Source organism: Orussus abietinus, unplaced genomic scaffold (assembly GCF_000612105.2).
Source record: "Orussus abietinus isolate OABI.00-Male unplaced genomic scaffold, Oabi_2.0 scaffold20, whole genome shotgun sequence".
Lineage (NCBI taxonomy): Eukaryota > Metazoa > Arthropoda > Insecta > Hymenoptera > Orussidae > Orussus > Orussus abietinus.
The window spans coordinates 55828-64493 of record NW_019394282.1 but is presented as its reverse complement, the minus strand read 5'-3'; positions in this window follow the sequence as shown (position 1 = coordinate 64493).

Genomic DNA, 8666 nt, shown 5'->3' with positions numbered 1-8666 from the left:
ACGGCGGCACAATTTCTCCGAGGCATTGTGCCTCCCTCAACCTCCCCTCCGAGGGCATTGCGTGCCGCAGCCTTCGGGGCAAGATGCATTCAGGACGTCACGACGTGAATTTAGCGCGTTCCCCGGGAGAGAGTGCTCGGTAATTCACGACTCGTCTCTCTCGCGGAGACGTCGAGCACGCGACGTCGAGCGCCGTGCCTCCCTCTCGATGGTCCACCGGAGGGCGTTTAGAGGCTTTCCGGGTGAGCGAGGGCGCGCTCGAGGAAGTCCTGACCCTGCCTCCCTCCGATGGAGGATTTCGAAAATCGAACTTTCCTCCGAAGAAATTCAATCTCAACGAGGACGAGGTTATCAAATGAGCGATTTATGAGAAAACCGCGGTTCCAGTAATTTTTAACTATTATCCCTCCGATGGAGGATCTCAAAAATCGAACTAACCTCCGAAGAAATTCAATCTCAACGAGGATGAGGTTATCAAATGAGCGATTTACGAGAAAACCGCGGTTTTAGTAATTTTTAACTGTTATCCCTCCGACGGAGGATCTCAAAAATCGAACTTACCTCCGAGGAAATTCAATTTCAGGGAGGACGAGGTCATTAGACGGGTGATTCGCGAGAAAGTCGCGATTCCAGTAATTTTTAAATATTATCCCTCCGACGGAGGATCTTGAAAATCGAACTAACCTCCGAAGAAATTCAATTTCAGGGAGGACGAGGTCATTAGACGGGCGATTCGCGAGAAAGTCGCAGTTCCAGTCATTTTTAAATGTTATCCCTCCCACGGAGGATCTCAAAAATCGAACTTACCTCCGAAGAAATTCAATTTCAGGGAGGACGAGGTCATTAGACGGGTGATTCGCGAGAAAGTCGCAGTTCCAGTCATTTTTAAATGTTATCCCTCCGACGGAAGATCTCAAAAATCGAACTAACCTCCGAAGAAACTCAAATTTCAATGAGGAAGAGGTTATCAAAACAGGCGATTCGCGCGAAAATCGGTAATTCATTAATTCCCTAACTCTGTCCTCCCAAAAAGTCGACCTAACCTCCCGCGAAATTCATTCCCAACGAGGACGAGGTTATTAAAACAGGCGATTCGCGAGTGCACTCGCCCAAACCAACGGCCGTAATCGGCGCCTCCACCCTGGGCGTAAATCACGGAAGAATTGTCAAATACCGGCGGGTATGGCGAGAAACGACTTCCGAGCTATTTGCGTCGGCGGGCGGAGAGCTCGGCGGAATTGATTCGGCCGCGGGAGCGAGAAGCGCCGCTGCGGAAACGGAGGCGGCCCCCGAAAGCGCCGCCAGCGGGGTACGTTCCGCGTCCCGAATCCGCGGCGAGCGTCGCCGGCGAGGAACCGGAGCCGCGGATAAATTGGCCGGAGCGGAATGCCCGCGACCCCGCGTCGCGTCGGGAATAGGCGCCGTTTTTCTGGAAAAGCGCGGCCATATCGCGACGTTCCCCCGGGTACGTCGCGATACGGCCGCACTTTTAGCCGCGTATCACTCGAGAATTACGCGACGAGCCAAACCGGAGCGGAGCCGCAAGAGGAGCGAGTCGGAAGTTCTCGCATGGCGGAGCATCCGTTGGCTCGACTCGTGTACATCCGTCTGTCTTCCGCATATATCCACCCATCCATCCATCCGACCATTCATCCATCTTCCCATCTACCGACGCGTTTCCTCCGCCGGCTGACGCGCTGATGCTAATTTCTCGGATCTTGGATCTCGCCGGGAAGAGTCGCTTTCCTTTAAACGGGATTTCTAACCCGAATCGAGCGGCTCCCTCCAGGACGAGCTAATTAGTTAACGGCAGGGCGGCCAAGCGCGGCCCCTCTCGTTGCTAGGGAATTCGTCCTAGTTTCTTCCGCGCGGCTGCCGTGCATGTACGCGTTAATCGCCCCCGTTCCGCTCGGACCGACTTTGGCTCTTCTCGCCCCTTCCCGAGGGCGACCGTCACGTACTTTTGCGATTTTCAAATGATCATTTCAAAAGTAATCGGCAAATAACGCTTAACTGGGATCTGATTAAAAACTAACACCTTAGGTGTGAAGATTTGTGACAATAAAAAAAAAACACATTTTTCTTGCGCACTTCAATTATAAAATTAGCGATTTCCATTATCGAGATACAAGATCTCCTGCACTGAGAGAAGAAAATTTAATTGAACCAAAGAATGACATACACCTTTGAAGTGTACCAAGGAAACATCTTGGTAATTCAGAGAATAATTCTTTGCGATTTTTAAATGAAAATCTCAAAGCTAATCGACAAATAACGCTTAACTGGGATCTCATTAAAAAATAACACCTTAGGTGTGAAGGTTTGAGACAACAAAAAAAAAAAACATTTTTCTTGCTCATTTCAATTATAAAACCAGCGATTTCCATTATCGAGATCCAAGATCGCCTACACTGAGGCAACAGAATTTCAATGAACCAAAGAATGACATACACCTTTGAAGTGTACCAAGAAAATATCTTGGTAATTCAAAGAATAATTCTTTGACTCGAATGAACTCGAATACATTGAATGCGACGTTCATTCGGAATTGTTACCATTTATTTGAGTTTATTCGAGTCGAAGAATTATTCTTTGAATTGACAGAATATTCCTTAGCTTAATTGAATATTTTCGAACGCGGTTTCTCGCTTGTAACTTTTTTACGTCCTCGTACACCCAGTTGCACTCGGACATCCGAAAAACGCGGGCGTCGGCCTACAGCTGTGCGGCCGTGCGTTCTCCCCGGCGCGGAGAGACCGGCAAAGGGTGCGGAGAGACGGGCAATGGGTGCGGAAGGGTGGCGGGGAGGCGCGCGGAAATTCGAGCTTACACGCCCGGCGACGGGTCGACGGGGCGACTTCCGGCTGCGTGAGAATACCGCCGCGTCCTGAATTACGCAGGGCGTCCCGCACCGTGCGTGTCATTTATACCGGAATTGTCAAACATCGGGGGTCTTCGAACGTCTCTACGCCTTTCCCTCGGGAACTGGAACTGGAACCGAAGCTAGGGAGGGTTCCGGTTCCGGTTCCAGCGGAATGGGACCACCCGAGAGGTCGAACCGACACCTGATCGACGTTCTTCCGCGTCTTTACGCGGAAGAACCATCCTTTTCCATGTCTATCGAAAGGGGTAATCCCTGAAAGTACACGATTGTCATACACACCTTACACTAAAAAGTCTCGATATATTCAATATTTTCCTTCAAACTGTCGATCGAATAATTCCAAACTTTACCAAAATGTCGATTCTCACTTCTTGTCCGGAGATAAATGCTAGATTTTTTTTTTTCTTTTCGAAAACTGAAATTTTCCGAGTTTTAAGACCTTTCTCAGAACCTCCACAGTCACGTGCCAATTTTTGCAAATGATCGGTGTATAAATATTTTCACCTTTTGGTATATATATGTTACCGTGAATGACCGAAATTGGAGAATGTCGACTTTCACCGGTGAATGTCAACAGATACCAAATACGTCGGTGAAAGATTGAATATTTCATTTCATTGTTGTACATTCGGAACCTCTTCAGTGTGTGTCGACAATCACACACCGGTGAATGTCAACATTTACCGGTGTAAGTCAGAAATAAGGGTATTTAGCAAATATTTCGGACATACACGAGGCGACTATGTGAATGTTGACGTTCACCGGTGAATATATTCAACCGGAGTATATATATATGTGACACTTTCGTAACACCTTTTCGTGTTGCTCCACGTGCGCCGCTCTAAGGGCGGAAATCCCTCCGTGATTTTTCTCTCTTTTTTTTTTGTCGGACCAGCGGGGAATAAATTGGGAGAGACGAGCCTCGGGGGACGACGCGTGAGAAGAGCTCCGCGTGCGGCACCGCACCGGCCTGTGTAAGCCGATTGGGGCGCGCGTCTGTCGTTCCCGTTCGGCTCGTCGTTTATATCGGAATTGTCAAACACCGAGGTCGCCCTCGAACGTGGCCCTGCGCCTATGACCTCCCTCGAAAATGGAGGGTCCTGGTTAATATACGGCGATAACCACCTGGGTGTGCGACACCTGAGAAAACTGGGGAACGTTTCCAAAACCTTCTCCTCCCTTGCTTACCCCAGGGGTGGAGTTGCAACTGCTCCTCCCTTCGAATAAATTAAGGCCTCGTTAAGTGCCGATAAACCCTCCTCGTTGCACTTGTCGCCGGGTGATTGTGCACGCAGGAAAGGTAATTCACTGTGATAATATGAAATATTACTTGTTCCATCCTGAGAAAAAAAAAAAAAGAAACTATACCGGAATAAATTGGATACAACGTTGCTTGCGAAATTATTACGGTTTATTTCAGTTTATTTCAGTGAGATATTCATTGAATTAATGTAATTTAAAAATGTTTTTTTGGCTCAGTGACGGATCTTTTTTTTTTTTTTCCGCCAGGGTGTAATTCTCCCTGCGGTAATAGGGGAAGTTTATCGGTAATGTTGGGCTTTGTTAAATGTGAAAATTCACGATCACGATCGGAAATACTTGCGAGCCGGACCCGGGTTCGACTCGGTGACGACGTGTCTCTTGCGCATCTCGAAGAGTCGAGGTCTTATGCTAATTCCGTGACGAGCCCTCTCGTAGGCGCGGCATTGTCCGCTAATAACCGTTCATCGGTATGGTCTCGGCCTAACTCGCGAGAATAATAATTACCGCGAGGGGGTGTAGGTTGGGAAATCGGCGAGTCGCGAGATTGACCGGCACTCCTTGAGAGATATCGCTTATCGCCTGGGCGTAAATCCTGGCCTCTCCTCGATTTTTCCCCCGTCCCGGGCGGTCCACTTTGCCGGATCGTCTACGCCGACGGCGGCGACGTCCTTTGGACGGGCGTCCATTGAAATGCGTCGGCTGTACCCCACCCGTCCTTTGGCTGGGCGGTGTTTATTAACTTGCCGGCACTCGCGCGAGCGCCTCCACTACGACTACGGGGATGGAAAAAGATCGAACAAAGCCTCCGTCCTTCAAAGAGGTGTGCACGCCACCCCGGGTGAAAAGTGCGAAGGCGTTAAATCGATTTGGGAACACCGCGCCTTTGACTCCGATTCGCCAAACCGAGGCTTAGAGAAGCCGCGCTTTAAGGACCACCCCCTGGGATAAAAAAACGACCACCGCGAGTGGGTTAAATCGGAGCCGATTTAAAGCCCCGACGAGATACTCGGTGGTCGCGAAATTGCTCAACGCCACTTTAACGGTGTACCAGGGTGGAGGGAATTTACCCGAAATACCAAAACAGTGCGTGGATACGACTTTTTTGAATAGTACCGATGAAATGGTACCGTCAACTTCGACGAGTAATTGTTTCGCTCGAATGAACTGAAATTAATTGTCAGAATTCCCAGGGAACGTTGCATCCTATTTATTAAATTTTATCTGAGTAGAATTATTGTTTGAAAATATTTCTTTGGTGCTATTTGGCTCAAAGACATTTTTTTTTTCTTCCCTCGATTCTGAAATACCTCGTCAATCTCGATCAGCTGTTTTCTCCGGGGCACGTGGTTTCGGTAAGAGTGCTAAAATATTAATTGTTCCAGGCTAATGATTATTAAACGGCATTATTCGATCGGGGGTGGAAAAGCTCGAGCACGCTCTCGAGGTTGAGTAATGGCGCGCCCACGTGTCGGGGATCGCCATTCTACGTGGAAAAGGGAAAAGAAAGAAAAGGAAGGAAAAAAGACTCGGAGGAGAGAAAATAAACGACGCACTCGGGTTAATATTCCTTCCGAGGCGCGGTTTCTTTTTATCGGTCTAGGAAAGCGGCGGGTAGAAAAAACTACATATCACGAGAGAGATCCTCTGTCGAGTTAAGGGTTAAATTAGCACGGGCGGGCTGCGATAAAATATAATTAAATTCCGCGCCGCGCGGTAAGTGACGGTGCGCGATTTAGAGGGGACCGTTAGTGCCCTCGGACGAGGATTTCAAGGCGAGAAAGTACTTAAGGACCCCACGCGAGGTCGGCAAGAGTCTCTCGACATTTTGCAATTTGACGAATTCTAAAAGACCTTCCGCAATATATATATATATATTTTTTTAATTGAATTTATTTCCAATGACGGTGAGGTGCACCCCTCAAAACACCCCTCAAATACTTCGGCACTTATTTTAAAGGATGTCGAACCGAACTGTCCGAGATCTTGACACGTGACTCGTGAGAGTCTAACAATTGTCCTGACAGGTTGAAAATATGGATTTTTGAAAAAAAAAAAGTTTTCGACTCAGCCTAGACCAGTACGTAATTTAACGCGACTATTTTTGTGATTTTTTTCTCTTTCCGTCGCGCGCATAAAATGGCCACCCTGGCGAAGCCTCGTTTCCGGGATTATCTCCTTAGGCCATAAATCCTGGCAGGACCTTCTTCCTTTCCCGGCTTCCATTCGGCTCGTCTCCGCCTCGTCGGGAAGACGGGCTGGTGAAGGTTCCTCGAGGAGGTTTCTCCGGGAAGAACGCGCGGTCCCGTTCACGTACCGCGCGCGGTATATACGGCGCGTTCCCTCCGCAGGCTCTATACCCTCCTCGCTTCCTATACGCCCGTCCGTCCTCCGGCGCGGTGTTCATTAAAGCGGCCGTCGGGCCGCGCCAAGTAGACGATTTAAATTTAAATAAGCGCGACAAAGCTGCGATAAAATATAATTAAGTTCAGCGCCGAGTCGGGGCCGGAGGGGGGAGGAGTCGAGATAGCGGAGAGGGATGGAGGCTGCGGAATGGGAGCTCCAGGAAACCGAGTTGGACGTAGCCGCGCGCGGTCCGGTAATTCGAAGTCGGCTTTCCGATAAAAATTTCGACGTTCGGTCGAGATTCGCGCGACCGTCTCCGCGACTCTCGACCGTACGTCCCCGTACACCGAAGACGACTCACGTGGAAATGGGCTCCGCTTTTACGGTTCCTCTCTCGCGCGTTAATTCCGATTAATGCAGCAATTGCGATTTAATTGTACGCTCCGACAGGTGATATTAAAAAAAAAAGAAAAAAAAAAATTTCGCGTGGCATGTCGAACCATTTGTCGCGACCGGCGACTGCCGATGGAGGACCGCGGTTCCGCGGAAGAATGTCGGGCGGGATGTGCGGTCCGGTAATTCGACGTCGCTTTTCCGATAAAAATTTCGACGTTCGGTCGAGATTCGCGCGACCGTCTCCGCGACTCTCGACCGTACGTCCCCGTACACCGAAGACGACTCACGTGGAAATGGGCTCCGCTTTTACGGTTCCTCTCCCGCGCGTTAATTACGATTAATGCAGCAATTGCGATTTCATTGTACGCTCCGACAGGTGATATTAAAAAAAAAAAGAAAAAAAAAATTTCGCGTGGCATGTCGAACCATTTGTCGCGACCGGCGACTGCCAATGGAGGACGCGGCTCCGCGGAAGAGGCCGATGTCGTATCTGGCGGGAGTTTAAAACGGTTTAATGGTCCCGTTGCCGGCGTTTTACGCGCGGCCCGCCGTTTGTTTCGCAGGGCGGCCCCGCCTTGGCGTGGCCTACGCCGAGGGGGTCGTAGGGTATCGCGTCCCTACTTAACGTGACGGACTTAATGGCCGGGCGTAATGGGTGCACCGGGCCGTAGGAAAAAACGTAATTAAGAGAAGGTCGAATACCCACCGCGGGAGGCTGACCGGGATTTATGCGGCCCGGTAATTCCTCCCAGGTATCCTCCTGGCTGGGTGACGGGCGAAACTGGCGGCGAAACTCGCGGCGAAACTGGCGGCGAAACGCCACCTCGCGGAGAATCCTTCGTGATTCATGGAAGGGACGGCCCCGGTCGCTCCGTAAAACTGGCCGCTACTCCGGGTGTATTTACAGCCGCCGAGTGAATTTAGTGCGTGTACCCGCCGGGAGTACCGCTGCCATGTAAAGCACTCGACCGCGAGTACTACTCGGTGCGCTCCCCGCGAGTGCGCGCGTCACGCTCGACGTGGCGCACTTGCACTCGACGCGTACCTGCACTTGAAATTCCCGTCTAGCGAAGAGGCGCGACACGTTTGTTGCCCGTCGTGCATCAGGTGTTCCGAGGCGCCGACCGGCACGTGCCGAGGAGGAACGTTGGATCGGTAGCAGTCTTAAGGTGATGTGAAACGCGTCGAGGAACTTGATCGACGTCGATAAAGAAGATTTTTCTAAAGGCCCACGTTGCCGACGTTCGTTTTTATATCGACAGCTGTGTCGAATTATATTGGGTATCGTACCAAATGGCATACTCCACCTGTCGTTTTCCTACAATAAATATCAAGAAATCGAAGTAAAACTCCAGAAATCCTCTGGATTCGTGCTTTCTGGGGCCCTAATTGACTGCAGAGGGACCCCCTGCGCCATCTGTGATTTCCGGGTCAATTAAATTTTCACTCCGAGACCTCGTATTTCCATCGTTTTGGCATAGAAGCGCATACAACACTTTTTTTGTTTTTATCCCGTTCAAATGCGAGTTCATCGATTACCAGAGGGTTCTAAATTGTCGTCAAATTGTCCTGACCCTTTCGATTTTCATATCGGAGCCTTCGATAACTGTATATTGATCGAAATATGTGAGCTCGACGCCATTTTGATTCTGGTCTGGGCTGTTAAAAAATTTTTTAAAAAAATCCAAATTTTGAATGCGTCAGGACAATTCTTAGATGATCGGGAGTGATGTGTCAAAGTTTTGGACAGTTTGGTATAATACCCTTAAAAAAAAGTGTC